Source organism: Sus scrofa, chromosome X, assembly GCF_054392235.1.
Source record: "Sus scrofa isolate SSC_HxYL_T2T_F1_AM1 chromosome X, Sscrofa_HxYL_maternal_Yorkshire_Landrace_v2.0, whole genome shotgun sequence".
Classification (NCBI taxonomy): Eukaryota; Metazoa; Chordata; class Mammalia; order Artiodactyla; family Suidae; genus Sus; species Sus scrofa.
Genome location: NC_139401.1, coordinates 105,246,788 through 105,267,500, shown reverse-complemented (window position 1 = coordinate 105,267,500; position 20,713 = coordinate 105,246,788). Strand labels below are relative to the sequence as shown.

At 56.0% G+C, this 20,713-nt stretch overlaps 1 long non-coding RNA gene across 2 annotated transcripts in view; it reads right to left on the bottom strand.

Annotated features, from left to right (window-relative positions):
- Positions 1-7,495: 7,495 nt before the first annotated feature.
- Positions 7,496-20,713, bottom strand: part of LOC110257707 (uncharacterized) — a 50,764-nt gene continuing 37,546 nt past the window's right edge. For both annotated transcript variants that reach the window (XR_014835543.1, XR_014835542.1), the window contains exon 3: positions 7,496-7,573. This is a non-coding gene — a long non-coding RNA (uncharacterized LOC110257707). The remainder of the gene's footprint in view (positions 7,574-20,713) is intronic.

The window sequence follows — 20,713 nt, the reverse complement described above, 5'->3', positions numbered from 1 at the left end:
CTCCGGCTGCTGGCCGCCCGCACACTCGCGTGACATTTCCACACGGGAGAAAGGAAGCACACCTTCCTGGAGGCTTCTCACTTCCAAGTTCCTCCGTTTGTCAAGAGTCAAGACTTGGGGAGCACAAGGAGATCCCCAGTGGGCTGCCCCGATGTGCACGCCCCCACCGCCCCGTCCCAAAGGTCCACGCCGCCCGGCAGGCGCACCCTCCGAACGACCCCGCCAAGAGCAGGTTCCCAAGGCCTTCCGGGCTTGGTCAAAGGCCATGGTGGAGAGGGCTGGGCCCAAGGGCCATCAGGAGAGGATGGGAGGAACAGGCGGAAAGGGCTCCACTCGAAGCCAAGGAGGCCGAAGGCCTAAGAGGCCCGGCTCTCCGCAAAGCGTCTCCGACCACCGGCCCTCGCGGCCGGGCCGGTCCTGCTGCGTCTCGTGGCTGAGGTGGGGAGCTGAACGATCGCAACACTGGCAGCTGGCTTCACAGAAGCCGGAGCCCAAACCGGAGCCCGAACCGGGTCCCGGCCTAATCCCTTTCCAATCCGCCCGGTCCCCCAGGACACTGACCTCAAATTCCAGGTACTGAGCGCCTAGGGTAACGCACACAGATGAGCTAGATGCTCGTCCACACATCTCCTTCTTCCGGCTCCGCAAGCGGGACCTGGCCCGAGAGCCTCTGCTATCAAGCCGGAAAACTCCGGCACGGTACGCCGGTGGCCCCGTGCCACGGACCTACCTTGGGAGTCTCCCCTTCTTGAGGCTTGCTGAACCACCAGAACCACTGACCTTTTCCTGTGATGAAATGAACCCTTTTGGAAGAGGAGAAGGAAGAGAACAAAGGGCACTCACTCACCCAGAACACCAGCGCCTAGACATGACCGACGTCCCCGACTTCCCTTCTCCTCCTCTCCTTCCACTCTGCCTGACACCCTGCAACGAGAGAGCCGAGCACGCTGCACTCAGCGTGGAACCGCCACGGTGCTGCTTAACACGGAGCCGCGCCCCCGCCCCCGCCCCAGGCCCTCACCCCCCCCCCCCCCGCCTCCCTACACCAGGCACACACACACACAAACGCGCGCACGCACTCGCAGTCACCCACCCCTCCCCAATCCAGGCAACCTCCGGAGTGCCTCTGGTTCCTGTTCACACCAGCTCCCCAAGTCAACCAAAACTTCCCAATAAAGTACAGGGTGAAAAATCAACTCCACTCGCCCTTTGGAAATTGTTCGGATGCCACCCCAGCCCGTGAGACAGAGGCAGTTCTCACAGAAAGAAGCATGTTGGGTGAAACCTTGAGGATACCTGCCCCTACAGTCTCTTTCTGGTGGGAACCGCAGCCATCACCTTGGCCAGTGGAGGCCCAGGGCTTGCTTCCTCGGCTCTCTACCCGCCCCCCCACCCCCGCCCCCGCCCCCGCCCCACGGCTACGTCCAGATTATCTTGGCAGGGGCGAGGGCGCGTGGCCTCCACCCCGCCTGGAAAGACAGGGCCTCCACTGACCAGCAGCTCTCATGACCCGCGGGTAAACGGGCACCGACTTGTCTCCTCTCGGGCCGCACACAGATCCACCGCACTGACTCTCCGGGGGTGAGGGCAGCTGCCCTGGGACGCGGCCGAGGTAACATCGAGCCTACTGCTTTCCTCGGGGCAAACGCTGACGCCCGACCAACGCACCCGGGCCACGCACACTCGCACCCTGGCAACCAGGACCCCGTGCCCCGCGCCCCCTCATAGCCAGCTCCGTCAAAGACGCAAGAGGAAGAGGAAAGGACAGGCGAGAAGCCCAGCGTCCAAAGAGAAGGGGACAGCCGACATACCCTACGCTCCTGCTCTCAGGCACAGACCAGGGCACCCTACCCTGAGGAGCTGTCAGGAAAGAAATGGACAGGACCGAGACCCAGCAGGACGGGGTGTCCCCTCTGCACAGACGCGCCGAGGCCAGGGGGAACCTGTGACGCTGTGAGAGCAGCCACATGCACAAGAGCCTCTACCACTCCCTGAGCCTGTGCGGGGCGCAGCCCAAATGGACACGGGCCTCTGGGTCTTGCCTGCTGCCACCCGCATTCAACCCCGGAAGCATTCGCGCACAACCACCACGCAGGGTGCCCGCTGCAGACGGGGGTGTGGAAGGCAGCGGGACACCTTGGGAGCTGCCGTCTTGCGGCACGGTGAGGGCTTCTTGGGCTTTGGCCGGGAGGAAGGGCTCTCCACGGTGGCACCTCCAAGGCGGTGACGGGGGAAAACTACCAGAGAAAGGACACTCGCCCCCTGTATGTTAAATAACGGGTACACGTTCAATAACACCCAGATCGACGTAAGCTCCACATGCGATGCACGGGCACGGGCACCCACACGCCGGCACGGGCACACGTGAAGGAACGAACCGACCAAAGAGTGGGGGTCGGGGTGTGGCTTGAGGCTAGAGTACAGACCCACTCCCAGGGGGCGCTCCCTAGATGGGTCTCCTGAACACATGGCCCTCACCAAGGTCATCTTGTCTGTGGGGATGGAGGGAGCCACTGGCATCTGCACCTGTCCCATGGACTCCAAACCACTAACACACACAGGCCAGAACAGGCCTGCCCCAGCCCCACCTCCAGCAGCAGCAGCAGCAGCAGCAGCAGCAGGAGCAGGAGGAGCAGGAACAGCAGCATCATCATCATCATCAGCAGCAGCAGCAGCAGCAGCAGCTACCCCGGGGAACTCAATGGCAGAGTGAATGCCTGAGACCCCCGGAGGTGAGCAGGGCCCATCCACCCCAGCTCCCTGGGTCCCGGTGGGCTCCTTCTACTGCCACAGTGGCTTTGACTCTCTCAGGGCCTGGCTCCTGAGCCCTGAAGGCCCTTCACGAAGCCCGCGGACTTAGCTGGATGAGAGCCCCAGAGAGGCAGCCGTGCAAGAAGAGGAGGAGAAACCCAGGTCCTTGGGCCACCTCTAGCTCTGACTCAAGGTCCCCAAGGAGATAGGATCCTGCCCGAGAAGACCCCTATGCAAGCAAGCATACTGCTCCCCAAGGGTGCAGGCATCACAGGGGTCCCGGTCGGTGGCCAGGAAACGTGGACTCAAGACTCCTAGAGAGGTGTGTGGAGACCACCGACCCACGGATGCGCGTATCCCTGTGGCTGTCTCCAGGCGTACATGCCCATGGGTCCTACTGCCCACAAGCAGCCCCCAAAGGAAGAGACACCACCTCCCCCAACACCCCAGCAGCGCCAGCCCCCCGCTCAGAGGGCCTGGAGGGCTCTTGGGCCTCCCTGGGCCTTTTTTGATCCGCAAAGGGCGGAGGGAGAAGCCGAGCTCGCAAGGATGGCTGGGATTTCTGGAGCAACAGTGCCATCAAGCGGAAGCGTTTTGAGCAGGGCCTCCAGGCCCCGCCTGTGCTGCCAAGGGGAAGGCCTGCGCGGCACGGGAGGACGGGTGGGTCTGGGGCACTGCGAGGACTCCCTGGCCGCCGGGGCACGCCTCCAGAGCAGGTGTGGCAGCGACACGCGGTGGGCCGGGGCCGACGCCGGGGGCTCGCTGGCCCACCGAGGAGCCCCTGGCTGCCAGGCCCGCACCCTTGGGGGCGTGGCACGGGCGGCCGCCATTGTCCAGGAACTAGCTACGCTGGAGCTCCCACCCCAGGGCACCCGGCCCGAGGATCCCCGCTCCGCTTGCAGGGCGAGGTCGGCCAGTGGGGTCCCTGGGGTCTCAGGGCCACGGGAGACCCAGGACCCAAGGCGGCGGGGGCGGGGGGTGTTGTCCCGGCGGAGCCCCCCGGCCCAGCCGGCGTGGACAAGGGGCAGCAACTGCTGGCACAGTGGAGAGCTCCCCGACGAGTGTTCGGTCCCGGACCCAGACAAGGAAGAGCAGCGCAGGTGCACTGCACGTTCCAGCTGGCGCTGCCTGGAGTGCCCCGGGTGCTTTGCGCTCGTTACTTTTGCCCATACCAAAGGGAGTCTGGGTCCCGGACCCCGCGAGGCCCCTTCCCGGCCCACGTGACACTGGGTATCCAGAACCACTCGGGATGGCGTGGAACTGGGCCCAGGCCGGTACCCTGAGATGGACCATCACGGGCCACAGCCAAGGGGGCGGGGGGTGGATTGTCCCGGTCCGGTTGCCGCAATCGGTCCGGGGGCGTGGGTGGGGGGCCGCGGGAACGTTGTGTAGCCAGAGGTCGCCCTACTCAGCGGCCTCCCGCCCCGTGGAGGACCCGGGTCCTCTTGTTTGGTTCTGGGGAAGACCCCTGGGCCGTCTCACACGGGGTCCTGGTTCTTCGGCAGGTGCAGCCGCTGGCCCTGGCCCCAGGGGCACAAGTGAGACACACACCCCGCCCCCGTCCCGGGGCCAGGGACCAGTCACGACCACGTAGGTCAGGACCTGGCCCCAAGGAAAGACTCGGCCCACGGGAGCCCAGCTGACAACATCTCCGGCCACCCACAAGCGTGCAACGAACGAAGGGGCAGGGAGCGAGTTTCCACACCCTGCCAGGAGGGGTGAGGGCAAGGGGGTATGTGTGCAGGGAGGGGTCCAGCCTGGAGACCTGCTCCCAGTTCGAAGCCCCCCCCCCCCCCGCCCAAGTCCCCAACGGCCGCCCGAACCCTACCACCAATCCAGCCTTGCCCGCGCCGCCACGTCCATCCCCACCCCCCTCACCACCGCCGGCCACTGCCCGGCCAAAGCCCAGGCAATTAAGCGCTGGGCAAAGGGCAGGAACGAGCCAACCCGGAGCTCACTCCACAAGTGGCCTATCGGGACTGTCGGGGACCAGAAGGCGCGGCCCTGCGCCCAGGAGTACACGATGCACCTCGTTCCTGGCCCTGGCGGCCAAGCTGCATGAGGTGGCGGTGGTCGTGCGGGACAGGGGGAGGGCGGGGTGTTTCTCTCAGTGCAACAGAGGTGAGCTTCAGGCAGCATCCTCAGGCCTCCACTCGACCCCCGGGCTGGGCGGCAGGGGCAAGCACGGGGTTGAGGCCTGGAGAGCCGGGGCTGAGTGGAAGCCAGGGCCGTTCCTTCCCATCGCTGCAGTGAGAGGCCCAGAGCCTCTTGGGGACAAAAGCCCAAGCCTGCAAGCGCAGGGCCCCGGGGGTCCGCTCGGCTCCGCTCCTCTCCCCTCCTCTCTCAGAGGTGGGTCCGGGAGCCCTCTGGACAGAATCCTGGAGACCCTGGGAGCTGCCTTTCGGACTCGGGCCCAGGGCTCCTTCTGAGGCGGCTCCCTGGTCCCGGGAGGGGCCCTTCCCTTCTGGACTGGGACCTCCGGCCTTTGCTGGGCCTCGGGCCCCTTTGGCACAGGGTCCCCAGGCTCCCCATGCCATCTCTGAGCTGGACAGGAAGGAGTCACTGGAGCTCGCCTCTGCCGCTGCAGCCAATGGCAGCAGAAGCCCAGCTGCCCGCGGTGGTCTCCGGCTGGGCCCCACCCGTGAGCGTGAGCGTGAGTGAGAGCGTGAGCGAGAGCCAGCGCCAGCGCCAGCGCGGCTTCAGAGGCCCTGGGCCCGCCCAGGCCAAGGCTGCTCTGCCTTCCAGGGGAAGGGGCGAGCCGCCAAGCGCCCGCAGCTCCCCAGCCCAGGGCCCAGGCTCCTTCTGAGCTGCTTCCTCTAGCCCCGCCCAGACATGGCGGCCACCAGGGTGGCCCGAGACTCCACTTCCTGTGCCCCACGGGCCGGGCGCCCGGACCATGGGCCTCGTCCCGGTGCCCGGGGCCGGTCTCTGGAGCTCCCACGGCCCCTCCGGGCCCTGGGCCACGCTTCCCGCCCCTTCCCCGGCGGAGCTCTGGACAGACTTCCCCGGGACACAGTCCCCGGTCCCCGACTGCAGGCCCCTGTCACTCCTCCCCAGGAAGGGACAGTCCAGAGTTCGCAGGACTGGCGGAGCCATTCCTCTGGATGGCGGTATTGCACCAGAAATGGCAGCCTGCCCTTCCCCCCACACCCCAAAAGTCCTCTCCCTCCGCCCTTTGCTCAGAGAAAAAAAAAAAAAAAAGGCGAAAAGCAAAAAAAGAAAAAGGACCCAGAAAAACAGAAAAGGAGCCAAGGAAAGGAAAAGAGAAGCAAGGCCATCTCCTGTCCAACTGGGCAAAAGCAAGGCCGCTCATCATCGTGGCCACCTCAGAGGGCTGCACCTCCAAGGCTGGCACTCCACATCCTGTGGCTCCTTCGCCCTGTGGGGGCCTCCTAGCCTGCCTGCCTTTACCACAAGAAAGCCATGAGGATGAGTGCCCTTGCCTCGTTCTCCCCAAGGCAGGGAGCAGGGAGCCCTTGGTAGTCCTACACGAAAGCCACACGGGGGAGGGAGAGATGGGCCTGGTCCTCACAGCCAAAGGTTCCTTTCGGGGCCCTCCCGCTCAGGGCCCAGGGCCCAGGGCCCAGGGCCTAGACCGAGGATCTGACCTCACGCCCAGAGCGAGCTCCCCGTGAAGGGCCCTTGGGATGGCCAAACACGCCCCTCTCGAAGGCAGAGCTGCCCGCAGAAGTGCCACTCTGCCCCTTGCTCGTAACCAAGAGCCGCAAACCCGTGTCCGACCGCGCTAAGCCACGGTGCCACACGCTCACCGGCCCGCCTGGAGAAGCCTTGGATGACCCCGAGCCAGGGCAGGAGGCGGCATCCTCCTCGCGGCAAGACTGTTTCAAGAGGACACAGCAGGAAGAGGAATCAAACAGAGACAGAAAGAAAACACCAGCTCCGGCTGCTGGCCGCCCGCACACTCGCGTGACATTTCCACACGGGAGAAAGGAAGCACACCTTCCTGGAGGCTTCTCACTTCCAAGTTCCTCCGTTTGTCAAGAGTCAAGACTTGGGGAGCACAAGGAGATCCCCAGTGGGCTGCCCCGATGTGCACGCCCCCACCGCCCCGTCCCAAAGGTCCACGCCGCCCGGCAGGCGCACCCTCCGAACGACCCCGCCAAGAGCAGGTTCCCAAGGCCTTCCGGGCTTGGTCAAAGGCCATGGTGGAGAGGGCTGGGCCCAAGGGCCATCAGGAGAGGATGGGAGGAACAGGCGGAAAGGGCTCCACTCGAAGCCAAGGAGGCCGAAGGCCTAAGAGGCCCGGCTCTCCGCAAAGCGTCTCCGACCACCGGCCCTCGCGGCCGGGCCGGTCCTGCTGCGTCTCGTGGCTGAGGTGGGGAGCTGAACGATCGCAACACTGGCAGCTGGCTTCACAGAAGCCGGAGCCCAAACCGGAGCCCGAACCGGGTCCCGGCCTAATCCCTTTCCAATCCGCCCGGTCCCCCAGGACACTGACCTCAAATTCCAGGTACTGAGCGCCTAGGGTAACGCACACAGATGAGCTAGATGCTCGTCCACACATCTCCTTCTTCCGGCTCCGCAAGCGGGACCTGGCCCGAGAGCCTCTGCTATCAAGCCGGAAAACTCCGGCACGGTACGCCGGTGGCCCCGTGCCACGGACCTACCTTGGGAGTCTCCCCTTCTTGAGGCTTGCTGAACCACCAGAACCACTGACCTTTTCCTGTGATGAAATGAACCCTTTTGGAAGAGGAGAAGGAAGAGAACAAAGGGCACTCACTCACCCAGAACACCAGCGCCTAGACATGACCGACGTCCCCGACTTCCCTTCTCCTCCTCTCCTTCCACTCTGCCTGACACCCTGCAACGAGAGAGCCGAGCACGCTGCACTCAGCGTGGAACCGCCACGGTGCTGCTTAACACGGAGCCGCGCCCCCGCCCCCGCCCCAGGCCCTCACCCCCCCCCCCCCCCCGCCTCCCTACACCAGGCACACACACACACAAACGCGCGCACGCACTCGCAGTCACCCACCCCTCCCCAATCCAGGCAACCTCCGGAGTGCCTCTGGTTCCTGTTCACACCAGCTCCCCAAGTCAACCAAAACTTCCCAATAAAGTACAGGGTGAAAAATCAACTCCACTCGCCCTTTGGAAATTGTTCGGATGCCACCCCAGCCCGTGAGACAGAGGCAGTTCTCACAGAAAGAAGCATGTCGGGTGAAACCTTGAGGATACCTGCCCCTACAGTCTCTTTCTGGTGGGAACCGCAGCCATCACCTTGGCCAGTGGAGGCCCAGGGCTTGCTTCCTCGGCTCTCTACCCGCCCCCCCACCCCCGCCCCCGCCCCCGCCCCACGGCTACGTCCAGATTATCTTGGCAGGGGCGAGGGCGCGTGGCCTCCACCCCGCCTGGAAAGACAGGGCCTCCACTGACCAGCAGCTCTCATGACCCGCGGGTAAACGGGCACCGACTTGTCTCCTCTCGGGCCGCACACAGATCCACCGCACTGACTCTCCGGGGGTGAGGGCAGCTGCCCTGGGACGCGGCCGAGGTAACATCGAGCCTACTGCTTTCCTCGGGGCAAACGCTGACGCCCGACCAACGCACCCGGGCCACGCACACTCGCACCCTGGCAACCAGGACCCCGTGCCCCGCGCCCCCTCATAGCCAGCTCCGTCAAAGACGCAAGAGGAAGAGGAAAGGACAGGCGAGAAGCCCAGCGTCCAAAGAGAAGGGGACAGCCGACATACCCTACGCTCCTGCTCTCAGGCACAGACCAGGGCACCCTACCCTGAGGAGCTGTCAGGAAAGAAATGGACAGGACCGAGACCCAGCAGGACGGGGTGTCCCCTCTGCACAGACGCGCCGAGGCCAGGGGGAACCTGTGACGCTGTGAGAGCAGCCACATGCACAAGAGCCTCTACCACTCCCTGAGCCTGTGCGGGGCGCAGCCCAAATGGACACGGGCCTCTGGGTCTTGCCTGCTGCCACCCGCATTCAACCCCGGAAGCATTCGCGCACAACCACCACGCAGGGTGCCCGCTGCAGACGGGGGTGTGGAAGGCAGCGGGACACCTTGGGAGCTGCCGTCTTGCGGCACGGTGAGGGCTTCTTGGGCTTTGGCCGGGAGGAAGGGCTCTCCACGGTGGCACCTCCAAGGCGGTGACGGGGGAAAACTACCAGAGAAAGGACACTCGCCCCCTGTATGTTAAATAACGGGTACACGTTCAATAACACCCAGATCGACGTAAGCTCCACATGCGATGCACGGGCACGGGCACCCACACGCCGGCACGGGCACACGTGAAGGAACGAACCGACCAAAGAGTGGGGGTCGGGGTGTGGCTTGAGGCTAGAGTACAGACCCACTCCCAGGGGGCGCTCCCTAGATGGGTCTCCTGAACACATGGCCCTCACCAAGGTCATCTTGTCTGTGGGGATGGAGGGAGCCACTGGCATCTGCACCTGTCCCATGGACTCCAAACCACTAACACACACAGGCCAGAACAGGCCTGCCCCAGCCCCACCTCCAGCAGCAGCAGCAGCAGCAGCAGCAGCAGGAGCAGGAGGAGCAGGAACAGCAGCATCATCATCATCATCAGCAGCAGCAGCAGCAGCAGCAGCAGCTACCCCGGGGAACTCAATGGCAGAGTGAATGCCTGAGACCCCCGGAGGTGAGCAGGGCCCATCCACCCCAGCTCCCTGGGTCCCGGTGGGCTCCTTCTACTGCCACAGTGGCTTTGACTCTCTCAGGGCCTGGCTCCTGAGCCCTGAAGGCCCTTCACGAAGCCCGCGGACTTAGCTGGATGAGAGCCCCAGAGAGGCAGCCGTGCAAGAAGAGGAGGAGAAACCCAGGTCCTTGGGCCACCTCTAGCTCTGACTCAAGGTCCCCAAGGAGATAGGATCCTGCCCGAGAAGACCCCTATGCAAGCAAGCATACTGCTCCCCAAGGGTGCAGGCATCACAGGGGTCCCGGTCGGTGGCCAGGAAACGTGGACTCAAGACTCCTAGAGAGGTGTGTGGAGACCACCGACCCACGGATGCGCGTATCCCTGTGGCTGTCTCCAGGCGTACATGCCCATGGGTCCTACTGCCCACAAGCAGCCCCCAAAGGAAGAGACACCACCTCCCCCAACACCCCAGCAGCGCCAGCCCCCCGCTCAGAGGGCCTGGAGGGCTCTTGGGCCTCCCTGGGCCTTTTTTGATCCGCAAAGGGCGGAGGGAGAAGCCGAGCTCGCAAGGATGGCTGGGATTTCTGGAGCAACAGTGCCATCAAGCGGAAGCGTTTTGAGCAGGGCCTCCAGGCCCCGCCTGTGCTGCCAAGGGGAAGGCCTGCGCGGCACGGGAGGACGGGTGGGTCTGGGGCACTGCGAGGACTCCCTGGCCGCCGGGGCACGCCTCCAGAGCAGGTGTGGCAGCGACACGCGGTGGGCCGGGGCCGACGCCGGGGGCTCGCTGGCCCACCGAGGAGCCCCTGGCTGCCAGGCCCGCACCCTTGGGGGCGTGGCACGGGCGGCCGCCATTGTCCAGGAACTAGCTACGCTGGAGCTCCCACCCCAGGGCACCCGGCCCGAGGATCCCCGCTCCGCTTGCAGGGCGAGGTCGGCCAGTGGGGTCCCTGGGGTCTCAGGGCCACGGGAGACCCAGGACCCAAGGCGGCGGGGGCGGGGGGTGTTGTCCCGGCGGAGCCCCCCGGCCCAGCCGGCGTGGACAAGGGGCAGCAACTGCTGGCACAGTGGAGAGCTCCCCGACGAGTGTTCGGTCCCGGACCCAGACAAGGAAGAGCAGCGCAGGTGCACTGCACGTTCCAGCTGGCGCTGCCTGGAGTGCCCCGGGTGCTTTGCGCTCGTTACTTTTGCCCATACCAAAGGGAGTCTGGGTCCCGGACCCCGCGAGGCCCCTTCCCGGCCCACGTGACACTGGGTATCCAGAACCACTCGGGATGGCGTGGAACTGGGCCCAGGCCGGTACCCTGAGATGGACCATCACGGGCCACAGCCAAGGGGGCGGGGGGTGGATTGTCCCGGTCCGGTTGCCGCAATCGGTCCGGGGGCGTGGGTGGGGGGCCGCGGGAACGTTGTGTAGCCAGAGGTCGCCCTACTCAGCGGCCTCCCGCCCCGTGGAGGACCCGGGTCCTCTTGTTTGGTTCTGGGGAAGACCCCTGGGCCGTCTCACACGGGGTCCTGGTTCTTCGGCAGGTGCAGCCGCTGGCCCTGGCCCCAGGGGCACAAGTGAGACACACACCCCGCCCCCGTCCCGGGGCCAGGGACCAGTCACGACCACGTAGGTCAGGACCTGGCCCCAAGGAAAGACTCGGCCCACGGGAGCCCAGCTGACAACATCTCCGGCCACCCACAAGCGTGCAACGAACGAAGGGGCAGGGAGCGAGTTTCCACACCCTGCCAGGAGGGGTGAGGGCAAGGGGGTATGTGTGCAGGGAGGGGTCCAGCCTGGAGACCTGCTCCCAGTTCGAAGCCCCCCCCCCCCCCGCCCAAGTCCCCAACGGCCGCCCGAACCCTACCACCAATCCAGCCTTGCCCGCGCCGCCACGTCCATCCCCACCCCCCTCACCACCGCCGGCCACTGCCCGGCCAAAGCCCAGGCAATTAAGCGCTGGGCAAAGGGCAGGAACGAGCCAACCCGGAGCTCACTCCACAAGTGGCCTATCGGGACTGTCGGGGACCAGAAGGCGCGGCCCTGCGCCCAGGAGTACACGATGCACCTCGTTCCTGGCCCTGGCGGCCAAGCTGCATGAGGTGGCGGTGGTCGTGCGGGACAGGGGGAGGGCGGGGTGTTTCTCTCAGTGCAACAGAGGTGAGCTTCAGGCAGCATCCTCAGGCCTCCACTCGACCCCCGGGCTGGGCGGCAGGGGCAAGCACGGGGTTGAGGCCTGGAGAGCCGGGGCTGAGTGGAAGCCAGGGCCGTTCCTTCCCATCGCTGCAGTGAGAGGCCCAGAGCCTCTTGGGGACAAAAGCCCAAGCCTGCAAGCGCAGGGCCCCGGGGGTCCGCTCGGCTCCGCTCCTCTCCCCTCCTCTCTCAGAGGTGGGTCCGGGAGCCCTCTGGACAGAATCCTGGAGACCCTGGGAGCTGCCTTTCGGACTCGGGCCCAGGGCTCCTTCTGAGGCGGCTCCCTGGTCCCGGGAGGGGCCCTTCCCTTCTGGACTGGGACCTCCGGCCTTTGCTGGGCCTCGGGCCCCTTTGGCACAGGGTCCCCAGGCTCCCCATGCCATCTCTGAGCTGGACAGGAAGGAGTCACTGGAGCTCGCCTCTGCCGCTGCAGCCAATGGCAGCAGAAGCCCAGCTGCCCGCGGTGGTCTCCGGCTGGGCCCCACCCGTGAGCGTGAGCGTGAGTGAGAGCGTGAGCGAGAGCCAGCGCCAGCGCCAGCGCGGCTTCAGAGGCCCTGGGCCCGCCCAGGCCAAGGCTGCTCTGCCTTCCAGGGGAAGGGGCGAGCCGCCAAGCGCCCGCAGCTCCCCAGCCCAGGGCCCAGGCTCCTTCTGAGCTGCTTCCTCTAGCCCCGCCCAGACATGGCGGCCACCAGGGTGGCCCGAGACTCCACTTCCTGTGCCCCACGGGCCGGGCACCCGGACCATGGGCCTCGTCCCGGTGCCCGGGGCCGGTCTCTGGAGCTCCCACGGCCCCTCCGGGCCCTGGGCCACGCTTCCCGCCCCTTCCCCGGCGGAGCTCTGGACAGACTTCCCTGGGACACAGTCCCCGGTCCCCGACTGCAGGCCCCTGTCACTCCTCCCCAGGAAGGGACAGTCCAGAGTTCGCAGGACTGGCGGAGCCATTCCTCTGGATGGCGGTATTGCACCAGAAATGGCAGCCTGCCCTTCCCCCCACACCCCAAAAGTCCTCTCCCTCCGCCCTTTGCTCAGAGAAAAAAAAAAAAAAAAAAAGGCGAAAAGCAAAAAAAGAAAAAGGACCCAGAAAAACAGAAAAGGAGCCAAGGAAAGGAAAAGAGAAGCAAGGCCATCTCCTGTCCAACTGGGCAAAAGCAAGGCCGCTCATCATCGTGGCCACCTCAGAGGGCTGCACCTCCAAGGCTGGCACTCCACATCCTGTGGCTCCTTCGCCCTGTGGGGGCCTCCTAGCCTGCCTTTACCACAAGAAAGACATGGGTCCCTATCCAGGCAACCCAGCAACAAGTCTGCTCTTGTGTCTTAGCATCAGGGTCTTCTACTTTTTAAGAAACTTCCTTATCTCGAGGCTTTGGTCAGGTTGACCCATGTACTATTGGTCACATTAACGTGCCTTTTTTTACGAATGTGGCACATCCCAAGCCCCCAGGGGGTGCCCCACTCCCGCGGAATAGCTGCTGAGCACCACCAGCCCCCTGGAAGATCCCCTGCAGCCCAGAAAAGCTGCAACAAGCTCGGCCAGACTGTGAAAAGATCCGCCTAAATTCTCAGGCCGTCCTTCTGAGTAGGGCTGCCCTAGGGAAGAGCCTCTTAGGTTCTCAGTGACCCAGACAGCTGCTCCAGCCCCCAGGGGGTGCTGCGCTCCTGAGGAACAGCTGCCCAACACCTCCAACCCCCTGCAAGAACCCCACAGCCTAAAAACACCAGCACAACCTCTGCATGACCAAGTGAAATCTGCTACCATCGTGGTGTGGACCTCCCAGTCCTGTCTGCCCTCAGGAAGCCCTCCTTTGTTTCAAGGAAACACTGTTAGCCCCATCAACACTCCAGAAAAGCCACACTGCCCCAAAAATATTGACCAACAATGCCAGCCCTCAGGAAATATTCCACGGCAGTGACAAGGCAAACACTGCCCAATAACGGAGAGTACAACTCCCTCAGGAGAAAGAAAACAACAAGCAAGATGAAGAAGCTGAGAAACCACCCCCAGTCAAACCAACAGGAGAACTCACCTAAAACAGTCAACAATGAAACAGATCTCTGCAGTCAGACAGACCTGGAGTTCTAAAGGGAAATAGTGAAAATACTGAAGGAATTAAGAGAAGATATGAACAGTAATGCAGATACCCTCAGAAAGGAACTAGAAAATACAAGGAGGAGCCAAGAAAAACTACAACATTCATTTGCAGAGGTGCAAACTGAACTAAGGGCAGTAAAATCCAGAATGAATAATGCAGAAGAATGAATCAGTGATATGGAAGATAGAATAATGGAAATCACTCAATCCGGTCAACAGACAGAAAACCGAATCAAAAAACTGGAAAGCAATATAAGAGACCTATGGGATAATATAAAGCGGGCCAATCTACGCATAATAGGAATTCCAGAAGGAGTAGAAAAAGATAAGGGGATGGAAAATATATTTGAAGAAATTATCGCTGGAAACTTCCCAAATCTAAAGGATACTGGGTTCAAGATACAAGAAGCACAGAGGGCCCCAAACAAACTGAACCCAAACAGACCCACACCAAGACACATCATAATAGAAATGGTAAAAGTTAGTGATAAAGAGAGGATCCTAAAGGCAGCAAGAGAAAAACAGAATGTTACCTACAAGGGAACCCCCATAAGAATATCAGCTGATTTCTCTACAGAAACACTACGGGCCAGGAGGGAATGGCAAGAGATATTTAAAGTGCTAAAAGGAAAAAATATGCAACCTAGAATACTCTCTCCAGCAAGAATATCATTTAAAATAGAAGGGGAAATAAAAATTTTTTCCAACAAACAAAAACTTAAAGAATACAGCAACACAAAACCCAGGTTAAAGGAAATATTGAAAGGGCTTCTCTAAACCAAAAAGAAAGGAAGGAAAGGGAAGAAAAAAGAAAAGAAAAAAAAAAAAAGAAGAAGAAGAGGAAGAACTAGGACTAAGGAAACCGCAATCAGAGAGCAGTCACTCAAATAAGCCAGCATACAGATTTAATCATGAACATGCTTCAAACAAAATAAAAAGAAAATGAAAAAGAGTCATCAAAACCATAAAATGTGGGCAAGGGATGTTGGGAAGTAAATAACCCTTTTTGTTTGTTTGTATGTTTCTCTTCTTAATTTTAATACAGTAATGAAGTGTTTGAACGTACAGGATCATCAGGCTAAAACACACAATTATGGGAAGGGGTTAGCATACTTAAAAAACAGGGCAACCACAAGCCAAAACCAAATATTGCATTTGCAAAAAATGAAAAAAAAAAATACTCTCAAGCAGATAATAACAGGAGGCCATCCAACCCAAAAAAAAAAAAAAAAGAAAAAAAAAGAAAGGAAGAATGGAGAACCATAGAATCAACTGGAACACGAGGTTCAAATGGCAATAAATAATCATCTATCAATTATCACCTTAAATGTCAATGGACTGAAGGCCCCAATCAAAAGACACAGAGTGGCTGAGTGGATAAATCGGCAGAAACCTTCAATATGCTGCCTACAAGAAACTCACCTTAGGACAAAAGATACATATAGATTGAAAGTGAAAGGGTGGGGGAAAATATTTCACGCCAATAGACATGACAGAAAAGCAGGAGTCGCAACGCTCATATCAGACAAAATAGACTTTAAAACAAAAGACATAAAGAAAGACAAAGAAGGACACTACTGAATGATTAAGGGATCCATCCAAGGAGAGGATGTTACTATCATCAACATATATGCCCCAAATATAGGAGCACCCAGATACATACAACAAATATTAACAGACATAAAGGGAGATATTGATGAGAATACAATCATAGTAGGAGACCTTAATACCCCCCTCACATCAATGGACAGATCCTCTAGACAGAAAACCAATAAAGCAACAGAGATCCTAAAGGACACAATAGAAAAGTTAGACTTAATTGATATCTTCAGGACACTACATCCAAAAAAAGCAGAATACACATTCTTCTCAAATGCTCATGGAACATTCTCAAGAATCGACCACATATTGGGACACAAAGCGAATCTCAATAAATTTAGGAGCACAGAAATTATCTCAAGTATCTTCTCTGACCACAATGCCATGAAATTAGAAATCAACCATGGGAAAAGGAAAGAGAAAAAACCTACTCCATGGAGACCAAACAACATGCTACTAAAAAACCAATGGGTCAATGAGGAAATCAAGAAGGAAATTAAAAACTACCTTGAAACAAATGATAATGAAGACACAACCGCTCAAAATCTATGGGATGCTGCGAAAGCAGTGCTCAGAGGGAAATTTGTAGCAATACAGGCCTTTCTCAAAAAAGAAGAAAGATCCCAAATTGACAACGTAACCCTCCACCTAAATGAATTAGAAAAAGAAGAACAAAAAAGTCCTAAAGTCAGCAGAAGGAAGGAAATTATAAAGATCAAGGAAGAAATCAATAAAATAGAGACTCAAAAAAAATAGAGAAAATTAATAAAACCAAGAGCTGGTTCTTTGAAAAGGTAAACAAAATTGACAAACCCCTGGCCAGACTCACTAAAAAGAGGAAAGAACCCAAATCACCAAAATTATAAATGAAAAAGGAGAAATCACAACGGATACAGAAATACAAAAAACCATAAGAGAATACTATGAACAATTATACGGCAACAAGTCTGACAATCTGGAAGAAATGGACAATTTTCTAGAATCTTACAGCCTGCCAAAACTGAATCAAGTAGAAACAGACCAACTGAACAGACCCATCACTAGAAATGAAATTGAAGAGGTCATAAAATCACTCCCTACAAATAAAAGTCCAGGACCAGATGGCTTCACAGGTGAATTTTATCAAACATATAAAGAGGAATTGGTGCCCATCCTCCTTAAACTCTTTCAAAAGGTTGAAGAAGAAGGAATACTCCCAAAAACATTCTATGAGGCCACCATCACCCTCATTCCAAAACCAGACAGAGATACCACCAAAAAAGAAAACTACCGGCCAATATCATTGATGAATATAGATGCAAAAATTCTCAACAAAATCTTAGCCAACCGAATCCAACAACATACCAAAAAAATTATACACCATGACCAGGTTGGGTTCATCCCAGGTTCACAAGGATGGTTCAACATACGCAAATCAATCAGCATCATACACCACATTCACAAAAGAAAAGTCAAAAATCATATGATCATCTCAATAGACGCAGAAAAAGCATTTGACAAAGTCCAACATCCATTCAGGATCAAGACCCTCGCCAAAGTGGGTATACAGGGAACATTCCTGAATATAATCAAAGCCATTTATGATAAACCCACAGCAAATATAATACTCAATGGGGAAAAACTGAAAGCCTTCTCACTCAAATCTGGAACAAGACAGGGATGCCCACTCTCACCACTGCTCTTCAACATAGTTTTGGAAGTCCTAGCCACAGCAATTAGACAAACAAAAGAAATAAAAGGCATCCATATAGGAAGAGAAGAGATAAAACTGCCACTGTATGCAGATGACATGATACTATACCTAGAAAACCCTAAGGACTCAACCCCAAAACTACTTGAACTGATCAACAAATTCAGCAAAGTAGCAGGATATAAGATTAACATTCAGAAGTCAGTCGCATTTCTGTATACCAGTAATGAAACATTAGAAAAGGAATACAAAAACACGATACCTTTTAAAATTGCACCTCACAAAATCAAATACCTTGGAATACACCTGACCAAGGAGGTAAAGGACCTATATGCCAAGAACTATAAAACTTTAATCAAAGAAATCAAAGAAGATGGAAAGAAACGGAAAGATATTCCATGTTCCTGGATTGGGAAAATCAATATTGTGAAAATGGCCATACTACCCAAAGCAATCTACAGATTCAATGCAATCCCTATCCAATTACCCATCACATGTTTCACAGAACTAGAACAAACAATCCAAACATTTATATGGAACAACAAAAGACCCAGAATCGCCAAAGCAATCCTGAGAAACAAAAACCAAGCAGGAGGCATAACTCTCCCAGACTTCAAGAAATACTACAAAGCCACAGTCATCAAAACAGTGTGGTACTGGTATCAAAACAGACAGACAGACCAATGGAACAGAATAGAGAACCTGGAAATAAACCCGGACACCTATGGTCAATTAATCTTTGACAAGGGAGGCAAGAACATAAAATGGGAAAAAGAAAGTCTATTCAGCAAGCATTGCTGGGAAACCTGGACAGCTGCATGCAAAGCAATGAAACTAGAACACACCCTCACACCATGCACAAAAATAAACTCAAAATGGCTGAAAGACTTAAATATACGACAGGACACCATCCAACTCCTAGAAGAAAACATAGGCAAAACACTCTCTGACATCAACATCATGAATATTTTCTCAGGTCAGTCTCCCAAAGCAATAGAAATTAGAGCAAAAATAAACCCATGGGACCTCATCAAACTGAAAAGCTTTTGCACAGCAAAGGAAACCCAAAAGAAAACAAAAAGACAACTTACAGAATGGGAGAAAATAGTTTCAAATGATGCAACCGACAAGGGCTTAATCTCTAGAATATATATGGACAACTTATACAACCCAACAGCAAAAAAACCAATCAATCAATGGAAAAATGGGCAAAAGACCTGAATAGACATTTCTCCAAAGAAGATATACAGATGGCCAACAAACACATGAAAAAATGCTCAACATCGCTGGCTATAAGAGAAATGCAAATCAAAACTACCATGAGATATCACCTCACACCCGTCAGAATGGCCATCATTAATAAATCCACAAATAACAAGTGCTGGAGGGGCTGTGGGGAAAAGGGAACCCTGCTGCACTGTTGGTGGGAATGTAAACTGGTACAGCCACTATGGAGAACAGTTTGGAGATACCTTAGAAATCTATACATAGAACTTCCATATGACCCCACAATCCCACTCTTGGGCATCTATCCGGACAAAACTCTACTTAAAGGAGACACGTGCACCCGCATGTTCATTGCAGCACTATTCACAATAGCCAAGACATGGAAACAACCCAAATGTCCATCAACAGATGATTGGATTCGGAAGAGGTGGTATATATACACAATGGAATACTACTCAGCCATAAAAAAGAATGACATAATGCCATTTGCAGCAACATGGATGGAGCTAGAGAATCTCATCCTGAGTGAAATGAGCCAGAAAGACAAAGACAAATACCATATGATATCACTTATAACTGGAATCTAATATCCAGCACAAATGAACATCTCCTTACAAAAGAAAATCATGGACTTGTGGCTGCCTGATGGGAGGGGGAGGGAGTGGGAGGGATCGGGAGCTTGGGCTTATCAGACACAACTTAGAATAGATTTACAAGGAGATCCTGCTGAATAGCATTGAGAACTTGGTCTAGATACTCATGTTGCAACAGAAGAAAGGGTGGGGGGAAAATGTAATTGTAATGTATACATGTAAGGATAACCTGACCCCCTTGCTGTACAGTGGGAAAATTAAAAAAAATTAAAAAAAAAATCCCTGCTGGAGTTCCTGCTGTGGCACAGTGGGTGAAGAATCCAACTGCAGTGGCTCGGGTCTCTGCAGCAGCACAGGTTCTATCCCCAGCCTGGCCCAATGGGTTAAAGGATTCGGTGCTGCCACAGCTGTGGCTGGGGTTCAATCCCTGGCCCAGGCTTCCATATGTTGCAGGTGTGGACACACACACATTCCCTGCTCTCTCATGCCATCAAATCTTCTCTGCAAAACTTGCTTGATTTGTTAGCTTTTACATTTTAGAAGACCAAACTTCTGCTTCAGCATCAATAGGAGGAAACACATGCATGCCTGCATGTGTGTGTATGCACACACACACCCACCCTTAACACTAAGAAATATCCAGCATAAATGTATCTTCTTTCTTTTCGAACTTTTTTGTCTACATCTAATCGTGACTATCTTGTATTACCTTTGATAACTTGTTTAACTTCTTTAAAAGGCCTGTTTCTTTCACTGATAATCATCCTCCTTTCAGATCCTATTGTATAAAACTGTCAAAAGATAAAAACTCAAACCATCCGTATTCCTATCACTTGGGGAGAGCCCCTGAAAATTTGGGGACTTGTTCTTCCATGTGGTTCAATGCATACTTAGAAAAAGACCTATAATAATTTCAGGTCAAAAATTCTTTTCTGGAGTTCCCGTCATGGGTCAGCGGAAACGAATCTGACTAGCATCCATGAGGACGCAGGTTCCACCCCTGGCCTCGCACAGTGGGTTAAAGGAGCCGGCAGAGCCGTGAGCTCTGGTGTAGGTCAAAGACGTGGCTCGGATCTGGTGTTGCTGTGGCGTAGGCCAGCGGCTACAGCTGATTCGATCCCTAGCCTGGGACCCTCCATAGGCCACGGGTGCAGTCCTAAACAACCCCCCTACAAAAAAAAAAAAAATTCTTTTCTAAGCTCTGTGCTATACGGTAACCATCATTTCCTTCAAAAAATTTTATGCTTAAGAGTCCTAATTGGGGGAGTTTCCGCTGTGGTAATGTGGGTTAAGGATCAGACACGGCCCCAGCTGTGGCTCAGATTCAGTCCCTGGCCAGGGAACTTCCACAGGCAGCCGCTTAAAAAAAAAAAAAAATTTTTTTTTAATTGAAAAAAAGAATCAGGAATTCCTGTTACAGCTCAGCAGGTTAAGAATCCAACATAGTGTCCATGAAAATGCAGGTTTGATCCCTGGCCTTGCTCTGTGGGTTAAGGATCTGGCTTTGCAGCAGGCTGAGGCTAGGATCTGGTGTGGCTGTGGCATAGGCCGGCAACAGCAGCTCCAATGTGACTCCTAGCCCGAGAACTTCCATATGTTGCAGGTGTGGCCATAAAAAAAAAAAAAAAAAAAAAAAAAAAAAAAGAATCATAACTGAAATTCCTCTTTTGTCTAAAAAAAGTTAAGCACACAGATGTGGTTAAAACATAGCCTTGGTGAAGAGCCTTCACCAAATTCCACTCCCTAGTAGTAACCACTAGCAACAGCGTGGTTGATTAACCTGCATTTTTTTTTTTAAACCAGGTATAAATGACCAAGAGGACATAAGTACCTGGATATACTTGCAGCAGACAAATGCAGGTGCATAAAGCAAACTTCTGTCCTTTGTTCATGTCTATAAATGTAATTACATACCCTACTTTTTTTTTTTTTTCAGGTTTCTCCAGGGACTGAACA